General features: G+C 34.8%; 1 long non-coding RNA gene across 1 annotated transcript in view; it reads right to left on the reverse strand.

Annotated features, from left to right (window-relative positions):
* The window catches only part of LOC138917748 (uncharacterized), an 85,270-nt gene that overhangs the window by 15,982 nt on the left and 50,996 nt on the right, over positions 1–18,292 (reverse strand). The window contains exons 2-3 of the long non-coding RNA XR_011426193.1: positions 11,041–11,188; positions 10,258–10,331 (exon numbers count right to left, since the gene is read on the reverse strand). This is a non-coding gene — a long non-coding RNA (uncharacterized lncRNA). The remainder of the gene's footprint in view (positions 1–10,257; positions 10,332–11,040; positions 11,189–18,292) is intronic.

The raw sequence follows: 18,292 nt of genomic DNA on the forward strand, positions 1-18,292 counted from the left end.
ACCCACCTCATTTATCCCCCTGAATCAGAGCCTATCAGAAAAACCTTGCAAAGTTATTGTAAGGAGAGACTGCACCATTAGAAATACTTGCATGCAGTGTATTTATCTCAGAGATTTTGTAAATCCAGAGAAAAATATTGACCAAAGTATGCAAATTTGACTGAACCAGTTTTTGTTGTTGTTACAGTCAAGAGGCCAAATCTTTAAGCAATAACTCTAAATATTCCATTAAATTACCGTGGCTTTTACAGCAAGGGCTTTGCACTGAGTAAAGTAGAGTAGCTATCAGTTCAAGTATACAATAGCCAAACAGGCATTTTTTTCCCATTCACAGAGATGCGCTCTTTCTTCCTACACCTACTGATTACAGACATCTACAAGACGAGGTCCGTTGCTTAGAGATGCTGTTCACCTTCACTGTTCAGAAGTAGAGGACAGAAAATTCCCATATATACAGTACATCTAAGAGACCGTGACCATTATTCTGACCTCAGTTGTGTTAAACTACAACTGATGCGTACTCATTTTTTTTAAAAAAAGGTATTTCTTGTCATATTCATTTTATTCAACATAAATGACACAAGTTATGCAAATGGTTGAGTAGTTGCCACAATAAATATCTATATCTATAGCTTAAGATGAAGACAAGTTATTTGCCAATAATGCTGCAATTTGGGCTGGAATCAGCTGGGTGCTACTTCTGCTGGTTTTGTCCAGTTTCTCTTATAGCTCTTGTCACCTGGTAGCTTGACTGAGGCTGGATTGTCCAAGAGAGTCTCACTCACATATCTGGCAGTTAGCTGCACCAGCTATCTGGGGTGCCTCATTCTCCTCCATTTGGCCTCTCCAGTAGAATAGCCTGCTGGAGTACATGGCAGTAGTGGCCTTCTCGGAGGGCAAATCTGAGTGTTCAAGCACTTATCAAGCCTCTGCTTTCCTCATGTTTGCTGATTTGCAATTGCTAAGCCAAATCACATGACCAAGGCCTGCATCAACATGTGAAGGTGTGGATCCTGGGAGATATGATTCATTGGTGGCTATCATTTTAACAATCTACTATCATGCCCTAGTATAAATAAAATCATGGCTTATTTTTCTCATTTTCTTGGTTTAGTATACCTTTTAAATTTTTTTTGAGATAAGTTTAGACTTACAGAAGAAGCAAAAAAATAGTACAGAGAGGTCCCATATACTTTTCATTTATTTCCTCTATTATTGCCATCTTACACAACCATAGCACAACTAACAAAACTAACATTTAATCATAGTTAATATTATTATGCTAATAATATTATTAGCAATATTATTAACTAAAATGCAGGCTTTACTCAAGATTCATTAATTTTCCTACTAATATCATTTTTTTCTTTCAGGATCCAATCCAGGATTCCATATTATTACATCTCCTTAGTTTTCTCCAATCTGTGACTGTTCTTTAACCTTTCCTTGTCCGTCATGAACTTGAAACTTTTAAAGGGTGCTGGTCAGTATTCTGTGAAATGTCTCCTGGTCTGGATTTGCCTGATGCTTTTTCATGATTGGGTTAAACATATGCATTTTTGGCAAGTATATCACAGAAGGGATGTTGTGTCCTTTTCAATGCATCGATTGAAGCACATGATGTCAATAAGTAGTGATATGCTGGTGATGTTAACCTTGACCACTTGGCTGAGATGGCATCTTCCAGGTTTCTCCACTGAAAATATGTATCTTTTCTTAAATGCAGCCCTGGGATCAACTAATTTTCCAGGAGAAGGGAAAAATGAGTTAAAAAATTTACTTTTGGAGCCAACCCATTGCATAGTGTTTAAGTTTCCCTGCTCTGCTTCAGCAGTCAAGGGTTTGCAGGTTCAGATGCCAGGTGGGGACCTACACACCACTCATTGAGCCATGCTGTGGCAGCATCCCACATACAAAATAAAGGAAGACTGACACAGATGTTAGCTCAGGGCCAATCTTCATTCCAAAAAAAAAAAAAAAAATACTTTTAACCCTTTCCTTCTCAATTTACTTAGAGTAGTCTCATAAAACACAGGGTATAGCTCATTCTTTCCAAATATCTCTATATTTTTTAGTTAGGGGTATTGTCTTACAATATTTTTTTATATTTGACTGTTTCTACTAGGAGTGCATTGTCCTTCGTCTCAAATACTAATATGCTTGCTATTGCTGTTGTGAGTAATAAAGTCCTTTGCTTCTGACCCAGGAATATCATGGCTTCTAGCAGGTTAAAAATCTCAGACTCTGCACAAGTCTTAATACTTGCCTGTCACTTTCTTTCCTCTCTGTCTCCTTGTAAACTCTTAGGCTGAAGAAGGACATACATAGAGGAGATTAGTGCCAGATGGAAGTGCCAAATTGTAGGCAAAACAGATTAAAATCAATAGATCGTATATTAAGAAAATGGAGATGAACTATTTGGATTCATGCAAAAAAAGATGCTTAACAGTATACATTTGCACTCAGAAAGCAATAAAAACTCAGCGACTTCCCAATGAATGTTATTTTATTGTTTATAAGATTATACTGCAATTTTATTCTGATTAATTATTTTTAATTCCCCAAATCATATAAGAATAAATGCTAATGAATAAAAATAAAAGATACAAAATTTGATACTGAAAAGAGTTAGAGAACTACTTCATTCTTACAACTCAATTTACCCCTTCAGCAATAAACACTGCTAATGATAGTGTTTCCCTATGCATAATCATCAATAGGAGCACATGTGAATATATACAATGTTAGTTAACATTTTTAATACAGTTTGGGTCATGCTTTATATTTTTGTGATTTTTTCTTTCTAACTTAAGTATCTGGATAATCTTTTATGTTAGTGTATTTGGAACTACGTCATACTTTCCTTTTTTTCGTAATTGCTGCTAAATGTTGCTCAATGTATTTAACTATTCTCTAACTTATAAGCATTTTATTTTCACCCTTACCAATGGTGATACTACGAGTATCTATTTACATGTGTCTTACTGCATATGTGTAGGAAAGCTTTCTAGAAATGTATTTGTTGCTCAAATAGTATACGCTTTTTAATTTTTATGGATACTACCAAAGAATTTTTCAAGGAAAATTGCACCAGTTTACACCTCTGCAAACATTGATTTAGCTCATCTATTTTTCTTCTTCTTCCTTACCCACAGAGGATATTAGCAATCCCTTTACTGCTGTGGGTGAAAATGTCTTAGATGAACATCATATATTAACACTTTTAATTTGTATGTTTCTGATTACTAGTGAAGTTACTCATCTTTTAATATGGCTATTGGCCTTGTAAGTTATTTTTTCTTTTTTATATTGTCATTTACCTTTTTTGATTATCATGCTTTTCTTTATTTTATATCCCCCTTTATCAAAAAAAGTAAATATTTGAACACATACTATTTGTACATTGAATTGTACTGAGCAAAAGAGAGTAGTCTCTATTTAATTCCTGCCTCTCTCCATATACGTAGACTTTCCAGAGTTACCTTCTATCAACTGTTTGATGTGCATCTTCTTAGCATGTTTTATATTAATTTCCCTGCATATACATATACACATGAGGGCACACACGAACACACACACAAATGCATTCGATAGAGATGGTACTCTTTGTATTATTTTGCAATGAACCTGCTCATTTAATCTCTTCACTTGTTTTTACTGGCCCAATAGAAAACCTAATGTAGGTTGCCAAATGCTCTGTTAACTAACATTTATGTGTTTCTCAATTTTTCATTACTATAAATAATGCTAAAATGATCATCGTTAATCATATGTTTATGTGCAGATATGCAAGTGTTCCTAAATAATAGAATTCTTGCAGTAGAATTCCTTATTCAAAGACTTTGATATTTTAAAAACACATTATCTGTGGGTAATGATAATTTCATTTCTTCTTTTCCAATAGTTATGATTTTAATTACTTTTTTGCCTTAATATGATGTCTAGAATATTCAGTACAATATGTAATAAGAGTGGTGCTATTGGATGCCTTTACTGGTTCCTGATTTTAAAGGTAACACTGTGTTATTTTCTAGTAAGAATAATGCTTACTCTAGGCTGTTTTTCTAGATATCATTTTAACAATTTAAGGAAATTTCATCATTTGCTTAGATTGCTTTGAATTTTTGTCCCAAATTAAAGTTGACATTTATTAAATGTTTTGTACAGCTATCTAGATGATGATATGGCTTTTCAGTTTTGCTAATGTAAAACTATCCTTGAATTTCTCAGATAAATTCAACTTGATCTGGGTTTATTTTTTATACAGTGCTATATTTTTGTTTAGAATTTTCTATCTATTTTATGCATGAGATTGATGCGTGACTCTATCTTATTCTAGTCACTGGTTTTGGTACAAATGTTATACTGATATTGTCAAATTAGTTGAGAAGAAATTTACTCTTCTAATATCTGAAGATCTTGTATTATTTTGCAATGGTTTTTTCTTTAGAAAATTTGCTACAATTCAATTGTAAAAATAAAACAAAACATAAAAGCAAATTAAATTTGATCTTAAAATATAAAAAGCAGATCATGGAAAAAATGAAATATACTATATAGTTAAGTTTTTAAAAAAATGATTATAAAGGGCTTGTAAATTGTATTTAAATTGTGAGAAAGTGTATTCTATAAAAAGAGGCATAGAGTTTATAGTCATACAGTCCTGGATTGGCGTCACAGACTCAAGCTCCATCTGTGACATATTCAGTACTTAGCCTCCAAGTCTTGGTTTTCTAATGTGTAAAATAATATAACGTTTAAGGTCACTGTGGAGGTAAAACGAAATAACATTTGTAAAACATCTGTCACAGTTCTGAGCACACAGGTTTTACACTCAAGAAATGTTAGGTTTTTTCCTCCTTTTACATGTTTTTCCATTACAGAAGTCTGAATTAATGTTGTGTTTAGGCTCAGAAGGTGCTGTTCATTATTTCTGAGAAGCTAATACCATGTGTCAGGACTTGTCTAGGCCATTTGAATATTTCATCCAAGGCTTCTATTGAGCATATAAAAAACTGAAGACACGCTTGTTACCAACATGGCACATTGTAGTTCAGAAATCTGCATTTCAAAATTAAAGGGCTAACTGGATCAGAGTTTATTGCTCACACTACAGAATTATTCCTTATATTCCAAGCCTACAATTTTAGGAGTTTGCATGGACAATATTATGACCTTTCACATTCCATGTGGAGGCCATGATAACTCCCTAAAGGCATTCTTTGACAGAATCTATTTTGACATCCACTTTGGCTCAAATACGGCCCCAGGCAATGAGAATACATTAGTGCAGGTCACTAACATAAACAGAACAGCTTCTCATATGGGTTCTGCCCCTAGCCCAAAAGGAAGAGAAAACTTAAAATAAGATCATCAGGACAAAGAAAGGAGTATTTCAAAATATCTTCATATGAATCCAAATGTAGTCAATCCTATTTAAGTCAATGTTTGCAAAATCCATTTCTCTACTTTCAAGTGCAAGTATGAATAATGTAGATTGTTGGAAATAAAAGGCCACCTTGAGAAAATATGCCATGTAAAGTTCAGCTCTATCATGTAGCTCATTAATTCTTCAGCAGTATTTAAATATGCATTCAGTTTTATTTTGCATTATGTATTATTATGTCATATGTTATATATTTTTACTCAAGAGGTTCTATTTGATTCTTTATCAAAATTTTCGTATCATTTTTAATGGTTTCTTATTTGTTGGTCATCGTTTCTTTCCTCTGTGTTTCTTTGCAGATACTAAAGATAATTTTCACCTTTTATATATGGAAGTTATTATATCTGAAATATTCTCACTCATAATTGCTGGTTAGCTCCTGTGTTTTGTAATTCTTTTTTAGTTCATATTTTGTTGAATTCACTTGTGGGAGCACGAAGGAGTCTGAGCTGAAGATACTTTCCTGCAAAGAGGTTTGGTATTTGGAGTTAAGGGGCATGTTTTTATAAAAATTTTGTCAGTTATTATTAATTTCATCACAAGTACTTTCTTATAACTACCTCTGCACAAACATAATTTTCAATGGTTGCTTAACATTCATAATGTGAGTATAACAATTTAATTAAGCATTCTCTTTTTGTTGGACATTTTTACTATTTTCACTATTATAAATAACTTCACAACAGATGCCTTTATTCGTGAGGTTTTATTTAGAGTTATTTCCTCATGTTGGATGTAAAATTGCTGGGGCAAAGACAATGAAGCATTCTCAAGTCCTTGATTGTCAAATTGCTATTCAGACGAGTTATAGCAATTTACACTCCGTTAAGCAATGTATCAAAGTGCCCATCTCAGCCAACCTTTAGTCTGATTGCTAATTTGTAGGGGAAAGAGGGCATCTCACTATGCTTTAATTTTTTTTCCAGTTTCTAGTGATGTTGAACATTTTTCACATATGGTATCCATTATGTATTTTTTCTTTTGCTGAAGAATCCTCGTTAAATTATTTCAGCTTTATCTTTTTCTTTGTTTATTAACATGATCCTTTCTCAGATATTAATGAAAAGTTCAGGGAAAACTAGTTAAAGAATTTAGAAAATGCTGGGACTTCTTTATTCTATCTGTGCATACTATCCTACATATAATTTTAGAGTTTGGGGCTTCTGGTCCATATATAGTTTTAAATAGTCAGAGACTATATACCTAAATTGACATATACCCGGTGGTTGAATGGTGGGCTAAATTTGTTCCAATTAAAATATATTGCAATCAAAGTAACCATCCCAATTTTATGATGACTGAATCCAACTTTGTTAAACTGTGTACTCTCTCGCCTATCAATATTGATGTTCTAAAATTAACATCGTACTTAATAAATGACCCTTTGTATATTTGCATATTTTCAAATTTTAGACTCTGTTCTCCCCAATTCACGGGTCAAGCAGAATAACAAGATAACTGGTTTCCATTTCTATAATGAAAATAGCTAATTAATTAATGTATAATAAATTGATTCAACAGCTTGTGAGATAAAATACCCAAATATTATACTGGCTTACTAATTATATGTGGGTTGTACGTGCATGTGTGTTTGCATGTATGTATGTAGTAGCCTATAAAACGTGTTTATGTAGATGTAATAGCATTACTATTTATATGTAATAGTATGTAAACATTTATGTGCGTATATCAATATTTTTAACTGTAAGTTAACTTATTTTCCTGTTGTCTCAGAATTTCAGATTTCCTAAATGCTTGGATTTTAGGTTGCTAAATCATCTATTTATGACATGGTGACAAATTGGAAAACCAGTTTGGTAAGCATATGGCTTGTCTCCTCATTTTGGGTGTTTCCAGAGTCGTGGAGATGGGTCAGCTTGTTGTTAATGGCGTCCAGTTGATACCGACTCCTAGCGACCCTGTGTAAGGCAGAACTGAACCCTGCACAGCCTTTTTTGTGCCATCCTCTCATCTTCCTACAACTCAGACAATGCTCTGCTGCTATTCATAGGGTTTTCATGGCCAATTTTTTCGGAAGTGGGTGCCCAGGTCCTTCTTCCCAGTCTGTCTGAGACTGTACGCTCCACTGAAACCTGTCCACCATGGGTGACCCTACTGGTATTTGAAATACTGGTGGCATAGCTTTCAGCATCACAGCAACATGCAGCTGCCACAGTATGACAACTGACAGATGGGTGGTGTGGTTCTCTGACCAGAAATGAACCCAGGCCATAGGGAGGAGAGCAATGAATCTTAACCACTAGACCACAAGGGCTCCTGGTCAGGGGTCAAGAGAGGATTAGAGAGGATTTATACAGTGAGAGTTATTAGAAAGCTGAGGCACTTCCTCTCTCTTCAACCAAGCCAAGTGAAGGAGACTTTAGAGAAGCATCTGAAAAGTTTAACAAATGTCACCAGAGTTTGGAACCCATAGTGAATACACCTGACTTACATCTAAAATTGTCTAAAGGCAAATGCAACCTCTGATGCATGTGGCTAAATGCAACCTCTAATGGCAGAGTAAAAATAGTATGAAAATAAATTTTATTTTATTTTTACTAATAGGAGAGGTCAGAGGCCTGTCTCTCTTCTGCTAGATGTGGCTTCTATTTAGGGAGCCACTATTAGTCATTTTGGAAGAGAGTCCACCAAAAAAGGCACTTACTGGGAGGAAACAGATTGTCTGGGGATGGTAAGCTGTAGAGATCTGGAGTCTAAGAGAAATCACAACTGATTGGCTGAGGGGGCCTGGAGCACATAAGAGACCTGTAGGTACAAGGTCCCAATTTGAAAAATCTCAGAGGAGAGAAGGAGTCTTCACTTGATACCTGCCATGGGAGTGGGCATCAACGCCCATGAAAAACCTACCAGTCAAGTAAGATGACATCTCTCATAGCTATAGCTGGCCTTCACACAGGCAAAGGCTAGACCATTGCTGAATCACTCAGAGCTGCTTGTTTGAGGAGAGTATCTTTGCCTATAGAGATTTTAAAAATCATGGAAGCCAAAGGTGGGGAGAGGCAAAGAAATGAAAGAACAAAATCAGAAATAGAAAAAAAAAAATTGGCAAGCATTTATCCTTCATCTTAATTTATATTTCTCACCATGTAACCACTTTGAGAGATGTATGCCTTGTTTTCCTTTCTTCTCTGTCTCTGTCTCTCTCCTCACCCTCTCCTGCCCTTTCTCACTTATACCAAATCGAGTTAAAAAGATACTCTGTTTGGGGCACATCAGAACCTTCAATTCCTGAAAGGCTCTTCTCAGTTAATTTTCAGACATTGAGGTCTTTTCATATTTTTGTTGTTCTTATTGAGTTCTAGCTTAATTCTCACGAGGTCAGAAAACATGTTCTGTATGAATTCAAAACTTTGAAATGTATTGACACTTTTTGTGGCCCAGCAGTATACGATGAATCTTTGTAAATTCTCCATGTGAGTGTGAAACAAAGATGTACAGTCTGAAACTTATAGATGCAGCATTCTACATAAATCTCAACTTTATTTAAAATAGTCTATCCTTGGTGATTTTTAACTAACTTTTCTATCAATTACTGAGAAGTGTGTGCTAATATTTCCCAGTATAATTATTAGTTTTTTTCTTCTAGTAATTTTTACTTTTTTTCATATTGAGATCACATAATTAAAGACATACACTTTCAGAATATGTTGTTTTCCTGATGAAATAAACTTTTTATCATTATGGAATGGCCTTATGTATTCCTACAGGTACTTTTTGTCTGAAGACCATTTTACAATAATTGATGTAGAGATGTCATCTTTTTTACAGTAGTTTCATTTGATACTTTATCATTTCTCTTACTTTTGAATGTTTTAGATAAAGTTATTATAAAAAACTAGATCTTTATAGTCAAGTCTGATGACTTTTGTCTTTTAAGCAGATCATTTAGAATAATTACATGCAATGGAGTTCACAAAATTATCAAAATATATTTGGTTTACAGCTCTACCATAATCCCGTAATTTTTAGTTCCCTTGACCAATTCCTTGATTCCTTTTTTTACTTCTTGCCTTATTTTAGACTAATTAGTTCAATCACTACATTTTTAAGTCTTTATTTGCATGGAAATTACACATTCCGCTTTTATTATCCCATAGCTACATATAAAATTATAACATGCATAATTATTAAATTTAAGTTTACTTGGTAATATTGTTTGTGCTCTTTTTCATATCAAACCAAAATTTCCTTCAAGAAGAAAGACTACGAAAAAATCTGTTTGGAACATCCAGTTTTAAGTAATTTTTTGTTGATGAACCTTTCTTTAATAATCTTGTTAACACCAAATTTCACTCACCCCTAAGGTGAATGGGGGAAAAATTGCAGGTCTAAAAGTGTAACAAAGGTGAGTATAAAAGTGTAATAATACACATATGCTACATGCTCTGACAAAGTGGAAATAACACAATTTAAAAAGTGAGAAGAAAGAGGAAAATGAAAAGAAAAGTAGAATTGATTCTTGATTAGCACACAAGCAAGAAATGAGAGTAATGAACAAGATTGTAGGTGGACACACCATTAGTAGAATCTTAAGTGAGGCAGACTGGGATTGTGGAAATTTATATAGGTATTAATAATACAAGTGTGCTCACTAGAACTAACATACATATTTCTGTGTGTGTATATATGTACACACACAAATTATATATACAAAACAATCAATTTAAATTCAAAGAAAGCATAGTGGAAGATAAACAGCAAATATAACATAATACAAAAATAAAATAATCTGACAGAACAGAAACCAAGCAAATCAATTTCTTCAAAACATGTAAATGTACTTATCTCACCTTTTAAAAGAAAAAAGATATTCTGATGGCACTTGAAGCAATATTCAGCCCTCTGCTACACAAAAGGGACACACCTAAAACAGAGGCATTCAAAAAAGATAACGTTACAGGATGACAAAGAAATACTAGACAAATGCAAACCAAAAAGAAAAAAAGAAAAATGCAAGGTGGCAAACGTAATACCTGGCAAGGTTAATTTAAGCAAAGCATCAGTAAACAAGACAAATAAGTACAGTTTTATAATTGTAAAGGCTAAAATTTACAATAAATTTATAAAAATATCAATTAAAAAAAGGGGGATTTGGGAATACCATTCTTCATCCCTCCCCCAAAAAAGTTAAAGGAGTTCTAAACAATATAATTTAAAGGTATGTTAAAACAACATATTTAAAGAAATATATCCAACTTTGTGCACCAATGATAGAGAATAAACTCTCTTTTTAAAAGCACACAGGGGGCTGGCCCCATGGCCTAGTGGTTGAGTTCGGAGCAGTCCACTTTGGCAGCCTGGGTGCAGTTCCTGGGCGCAGACTGACACCACTTGTCAGCAGCCATGCTGTGGTGGTGACCCATATACAAGATAGAGGAAGATTGGCACAGATGTTAGCTCAACATGAAGCTTCCTCAGTAAAAAAAAGTATTACAATAAAAGCACATGGAACATTCATGAAAGTAGACAATGTATTCACACAAAAAACCTTAATAAGTTCCAAATAGTACAAATAAACTAAACAATGAAATAAAACCAGAAATTAGTAACAAAATTAAAAATGGAAAACTTACATAAAAAGTGATAATGACTAGGGGCCGGCCTGGTGGTGTAGAAGTTAAGTTCACGTGCTCTGCTTCAGCCACCCAGGGTTCTCTGGTTCAGACCCCAGATGTGGACCTCAGCACCACTTACCAAGCCACGCTGTCACAGGTGTCCCACCTATAAAATATAGGAAAATGGGCACAGATGTTAACTCACGGCCAATCTTACCCAGCAAAAAGAGGAAGATTGGTGGCAGATGTGAGGTCATGGCTAATCTTCCTCAAAACAAAAAAAGAGATAATGACCAAAAAAATTGACCAGAAGTGATAAAAGTATTCCCACTTTCCAGCAGTCTACAGTATCGCAGGTTTCCGAGGGTCCATTACTCATGCCCTGTGAGTCTGAAATTTCATTCAATATAAAAAGTTTGGGCAAAAGCTCTCAGGAAAAGTGTAGCATTAGTACTCAGCTCTCCTTTCTGGATCCTCATTTCACATCTATTTTAGTCTAACAGTTTGTTATTCTTAGTTCTTACTTCAGTGAGATTGTACTCCCCAGTAAGACATTAGCACATTAAATCTTCCTTCAGGCTCTGGAAGCCTGGGCTAAGACAATTAGAAGTGTTTCTAGAAAACAGAATCTCAAGCTGAGATGTCAGAGCCCCATTACCTACTCATGTGAAAGCAATAGGGACCTCACTTCCCTGGTAAATGGGATAGTAACCTGACATTCAGTGACATCACAATTCCTTTGGCTTTCACAAGTGGTTAATTCAAATGAGGCCCAGATGGAAGGTAAGGTTTTGAGAGATCACACCTATTAGAATGGCCAAAATCTGGAATACTGATAACCCCAGCTGCTAGAGTGGATGTGGACCAACGAGAACTCATTCATTGCTGGTGAGAATGAGAAATGGTACGGCCACTTTGGAAGACAGTTTTACACAGTGTTTCTAGTGTGCTGACAAAAAACCAAAATACATATGTATGTACGAGCTATGAAATACAAATTGTGTAATTTTAGTGATTCCACATACGAGGAGTTAAATGAGCTTATATTTGCATTTAAAACTGTGATTACACAATAAAAGATGGATGAAAAAATTCAACGCAAAATTTAAAATTGTAATTTTTCTTGATTTTGAATGGCGTTAAATAGCAAATAAACACTGTCACAAGTAGAGAGCTAGACAGCAGAAGAAAGGAAAAAGCCATATATGTTAGTATCTTTAGTGGCACTTTTCTCCTGCTTTTTAAATGAGGCACCCTGCATTTTCATTTTACACAGGGCATTGCAAATTATGTACCTGGCCCTAATTGTATGTATATTTGTTCTTGATACATATACTTCTTACTTAAGCATAAGAATATTTTGTAACCCCTTCTCCTCCACCACCAAGATCCAATTTTTGCCCCTTCAGGGTGCTATCCTACCCATTGAAAATGCACGCTCTGGTACTTCCATCAATATCTGCAGCCATCTGACAGAGTATGAAAACATTTTGAGGACTGTTTGGTACGAGGTCTTAGCTGACTCTGAAATCAGAGACGTGAAATGACATTTGCATCCTCTGAGTAGAGCTGAAGCTTATGGAGGGTAAGTGGATAAACCATCATGGCCAGCATGATAATGCATCCCATCGCATTTGCTTCCTACACTTCGCTGCCTCACTTCCCCTTCCCATTCCTTGCATTGCACTGGGATTATTGCACTTTGCAGTATCGTTAGAGCAAAAGTTTTGCCCCAAGCTCTGTTTTCTAGGGGATTCTCTTGTATGTTGCTTAGTTTCTTGTTTGTCTTCCATAGTGCTTGAAATTTCACTGGTCATACATTATTTTCCATCTTCACCTCAATTTTCTTGCAATTAACAGATTTTATGGCCAATAGTGTCACCTCTGGGAAGGTGCTAAGCCCTATGACCTACCTCGTTTCTCTTCCTGGTGCTTAGGAAATGGGGTGACAGAAAAGCTTCAGGCAAATGATACAGATCACATTTGGTTTCAAACTTGGAGGAGGTAGAAGAGCAAATTCTCAGGTATAGGCCAGCTCACCCACACATGCTATAGTGATGCTGGGGTCCCAGAATGCCCTGATGGTTTCCTGCCAACCTGGCTGTCCTGTCAGGCTGGCATTGCTGCTTTCCTAGCCTGTAATTAGGCAATGAAGTAGGCAAGGAGGAACAAAACAACGGGGAGGAAAGGAAAGTGTACGCATCTCCATTTCCATCAGTAACATCTTCTCCTTTTCTAAGCTACCACTTACCTTCCACACATTCTGCTTCCTAAGGAGATTCCTTTTTCTTTTGTTCTTTGTTTTAATTGAAATTAAATTCTGGGATACCAGTCTTCCTCTTACTTCTGTAGCATCACCAGGATTGGGTTATGTGGGAAGGCCCATGCTAGTTTTTCAAAATAAAAAATCATTGAATTTTAAATTTATAAATATTGAACAAAGGGGCAAGGCAAGATAATTTGTAATGCTTTGTTCGCTATGTTTTTCATTTCAAGTTTTTTATTATTGTTGTTGAGGAAGATTCACTCTGAGCTAACATCTGTTGCCAATCTTCCTCTTTTTTATTTGTTTTACTTTTGGAACATCAGCCCTGAGCCAACATCTGTGCCAGTCTTCCTCTGTTTTGTATGTGTGTCACTGCCACAGCATGACTGGCGAATGGTGTAAGTCTGTGCCCGGGATCCGAACCAGCGAAACTGAGCTGCTGAAGCGGAGCGCATCAGACTTACCCACTACACCACAGGGTCAGTCCCTCATTTCAAGTTTTGCTTAAAAAAATTCATGTTAAAATGAGATTGCTTTTTGACTTAGTTTCTTAATGAGATATTTCATGGTTAATTATTAACATATTTCTGCTATCATGACATTATAATGCAATTTCATATCAACTAAATGAAGGAAGATTGCTTGGTGAACTCTTAGAAAGTTAATACTAGCTCTTTCAAGATAACATTGTAGCAGAGAGTTAAATGCCAGAGGTTAAGTACAGTTCTATTTCAATGTAAGATAACTAATTAAGAAGTAATATTAATTGTATAATGCAAAGATTGAGAGCAGAAAACCAGAACATATGTGAAACGCTCCAAATTCCAGCATTATCTGTTATAAACTCATAGATCGAGACCATCTCCATTTATAATGGCAATAGTTAAGCTGTAAAACTATATTCTGAAGAAAAGCTGATACAGTAAATAAGGAGACATGAAACATTAGCTGTGGAGTGCTTGAGACACCTTGTTTAAAAATGTCTTTATTATGAATAATTTTCTTCCCAAGTTTAACGCATATGCAGGAATTAGAGCATCCTGTCTAAGATTAACATCCTTGCAGAATCTCAGTGTGATTCCTGTCAGTCAAAATCTTATATTAGAGATTATTTTAAATCTATAAACATACATAAACTTAATATAATAATAAAAGTATTATGATTGTTATTATAATGATCAAAAATTTCTATCCTAAATTAATTTTTCCATTCTATGTAGTCAGGTATTCGTTATATATTTCCAGTAACCACCCAACTATCATGTGACCTTGTATCAATTAGAAATTAAATTTTCATTTTACTCCTACTTTACAAAAGCTAATTGGAAAGGTAAGTCAGATTTGAAAATCATTCACTGCATTTCAATGACAACAATGAAGGGATTTCAGATTATTCTTGATTTTGTGTTACCTGTTCAATATTCTCCACAATTAACATATGTAGTTGATATTGGCTTTATGAAGAGCTAAGCCATCACAATATGTAACAAAAATAGCATCGATTCTATTTAACTAGTAATTGGTTAAATTATTTTTAACAATTTGTGCTGTTGTTAAACTAGTGAAACTAGGTATCTTAAATGGCCATTAGCATTAAGGTCATTTGTGAAAATATTGAATGTGTTAGAAGACAATACAAATAGAGAAATAAGAACAGCCCAAAAGTTACACTGAACTGCTATGATTTGATATTTTATGGCTGTTTCAAATTGTTGATTCAAGTGCCTCAAAAGATGAACAAATAGGAAAGTAATACTATTTGCATCTAGAATATGTTCACGGAAGATTAATGGGCAATTAATAGTTTCAAGGGACTTGGAGCTCCTAACTTACCTGTGCCAACCCTAAGGCCATCAATCCTCTCCTTGTATATTGTCTCTGTTGCTTCTTCATTAAATCACATGAACTAATTACACTATTCAGTTGATAGACTCTTAAATGATGTCTAATTGCTGTTAACATCAATTGAAAAGTTTCAGATAAGGGAGTATTCTGGATGCTAGAATAAATGATTTATGAATTAGGAACATGGAACACGGATAATATTTTTCTTTTATTTCCAAAGAATATAAATAAACTGTCTAGTTAATGTAAATTGAATACAGGAAAACCCACCAATTTTGTACAATTTCAGTTTGTGTTTAGAAAATTCTTAGAGTTCAGGAGCATGTCTATTATTCTTGTGATTATATAGTTACATGACTTCACCAAGCGCCTTCCATGTGAGGTCTTTCCTGACTCCCTCTGGCCCCTTTTGAATGTTTACATTATTTGATATCTGTCAAGAGTGCATATTGTGGGGGCTGATCCTGTGTCTGAGTGGTTAAGTTCACGTGCTCCACTTCCATGGCCTGGGATTCATGGGTTCAGATCATGGGCGTGGACCTAGACACTGCTTATCAAGCCATGCTGTGGTGGCATCCCACATAGAAGAACTAGAATGACCTACATCTAGCATATACAACTAGGTACCGGGACTTTGGAGAGAAAAATAAAAAGAGGAAGATTAGCAACAGATATTAACTCAGGGTCAATCTTCCTTAAAAAAAAAAAATGCATAATGTGTATAAAAATCACCTGAGAATCTTATGAAAATACAAATAACATTTCCATAGCTCTGCAATAGGACCTGCATTTCTAACAACCTCTTAAGTCATGCTGATGTTACTGGCCCACGAACCACAGTAAAATACCAAGATCCTTCAGCATTTATTAAGAGCCTGAACAACATAGATTTTCCTTTTGTGATTTTCACCTATTGTTTCATATCCATTAAAAATATCTTCCACTTGAGACAGCAAATTATTTATCTTAAAATTATAAAAATTGCTTTAAAAATATTCCAGCATCAACTATGTTAGTCTTTACTAAATTAGCAAAATTTGGGGACATTTTGAAAAACAGCTACAATGTTTCTTTCTTTCTTCACTTAACCAATCCTGTGCCTGGCATTGTTTGAGGTGCTAGGGTTAGAGTGGTAAAGACTAGTAGGGCCTTTGTCCTCAGGGAGCACACAGTGTGCAGTTTAGGCTCAAGGAAGGAAACAGGTTACTGAACCCATTTTGATTGCATTAGTGACTCAAAAGTCACCCATAGTGCCGATGACGCAATAAAACAGACCTGTGCTTCCGGTTTTCCCCAGGTTATGTTGACTTTCTCGTTAACACCCTACCAGTAGAAGAAGCAGAGTGATTTCAGAATTAAGAGCAAAATAAGTTAATCTTAGTCAAAAAAAAAAGCTTAAGAGTAGAGGAGTGAAATATTTGGAAAAGATATAAAATGATGAAATATTTATATAAGGTCATTTAAAATGTTATGTACAATAAAAATTTATAACTAGCAGGAACAAATAAAAACAACTTTCTAGAGGCTAAAAAGAGAACCAATTCAACTGGAAAAATTATTTTTAAAAAGTAAATTTCTATTTTGAAATGAATTGTAAGCTATGGTGCTGTTAGAAATTATGATATCCATGAGAACATGCAAATAAAATAAGAAGAAACATCTCAGAAGGGGTTTTATTATTATAATGGATGCAATTAAGATTATCTTTTACATGTTATTCTGAAGCTTGTTTCTTGTATTAACAAGAACCCCTCTCCATAAATTCCGTTTTGTCTATTTATGCCAGCAATTTGATGTATATCTTAAATATACTATATTTGGAGAATTTCTATTTTTAAAATATTACACGCAGTACTCAGTTGGCACATTTATCTTCCCTCATTTTTATGACTATTTCTATATGATAAATTCCTTGAAGGAGAATATTAGTATTAGTTTGCTAGGGCTGCTGTAACAAGCAATCACAGACTGAATTTTCAGATGGGTAGCTGAATTTCAGACAGGTACCTGAAACAAAAGAAACGTATTTCTCACAATTTTGGAGGCCAGAGGTCCAAGATCAAGATGTCGCCACAGTTGAATTCTTCTGAGGCCTCTCTCTTTGGCTTGCAAATGGCCATCTTTTCCCTGTGTCTTCACATGGTCTTCCCTCTATGTATGTTTGGGTCCTAATCTCCTCGTTTCATAAGAATACTAATCATACTGAATTAGGGTCCACCCTAATGACCTCATTTTAATTTAATTACCTCTTTAAAGACCCTATCTTGAAATAATAGTCTGAGATACTGGAGGTTAGGACTTCAACATATGAATTTGGAGGAGACGGACACAATTTAGTCTATAACAATCTTGATCAAATGTTTTGCATATTTAATTATTTGCTAAATTTTGCCTATTATGCTTCAAAAATATGGCACAAATATTTTTTCCAGCCAGAACTTTTTTCTACTCCCTTTCATCTCTTTTGAGATGAGAATAGTCATTAACTTTTTTCTTTTATGTTAATTGAAAATTTGAATTTTTGTCTGCTAACAAGTGAAAGAGGTTAGACTCTATGCTGGAAGTAATACAAAGCAAAAGACATTGTTGATCACCTAAAGTGACTGGATTAGGAAGATTACTGAGGGCAGTGTGTTCAGGGTGGATTACATTGAGGAGAAACTAGAAATGAATAGAATCTAGTTGCATAGCAATTGTCACCATGACAGACTAAAACAGGTGGTGGCAATAGAAACATGAAGGAAGGGGCTAATGTGAAAAGCAGTAGGAAACAAGACCAAAGGTGCGGGGATAGACACATGGAAATGGTAATTTTGTTTTCTGAAACAAATTTTGGAGCACGTGATCAACGTGTTTTAAGACAGCCAAAGGCTTCTGATCTCTGGTTATAAATCATTTAACTTGAAGCTCTAACATGTCCTTACAATCTCTCTATTAAGAGTCCTAAGAAGGCATCACTAGCATTCAGTGGAAAATAAATTGGGGAAGTGCATGAAATTTGAAGGAAACATACCAAGCAAAAATGATCAACCTACTGGGAAAGGGAAAAGACAGGGAAGATATTTTATAGTGATCACCTCCATGTGACATTATACTTTTCAAAAAAGCAGTAATATTATCAGGAATAGTAAGGGAATTATAAAAAAAAAAAAAGAATGG

This window comes from Equus caballus, chromosome 15 (assembly GCF_041296265.1).
Source record: "Equus caballus isolate H_3958 breed thoroughbred chromosome 15, TB-T2T, whole genome shotgun sequence".
NCBI classification, from domain to species: domain Eukaryota; kingdom Metazoa; phylum Chordata; class Mammalia; order Perissodactyla; family Equidae; genus Equus; species Equus caballus.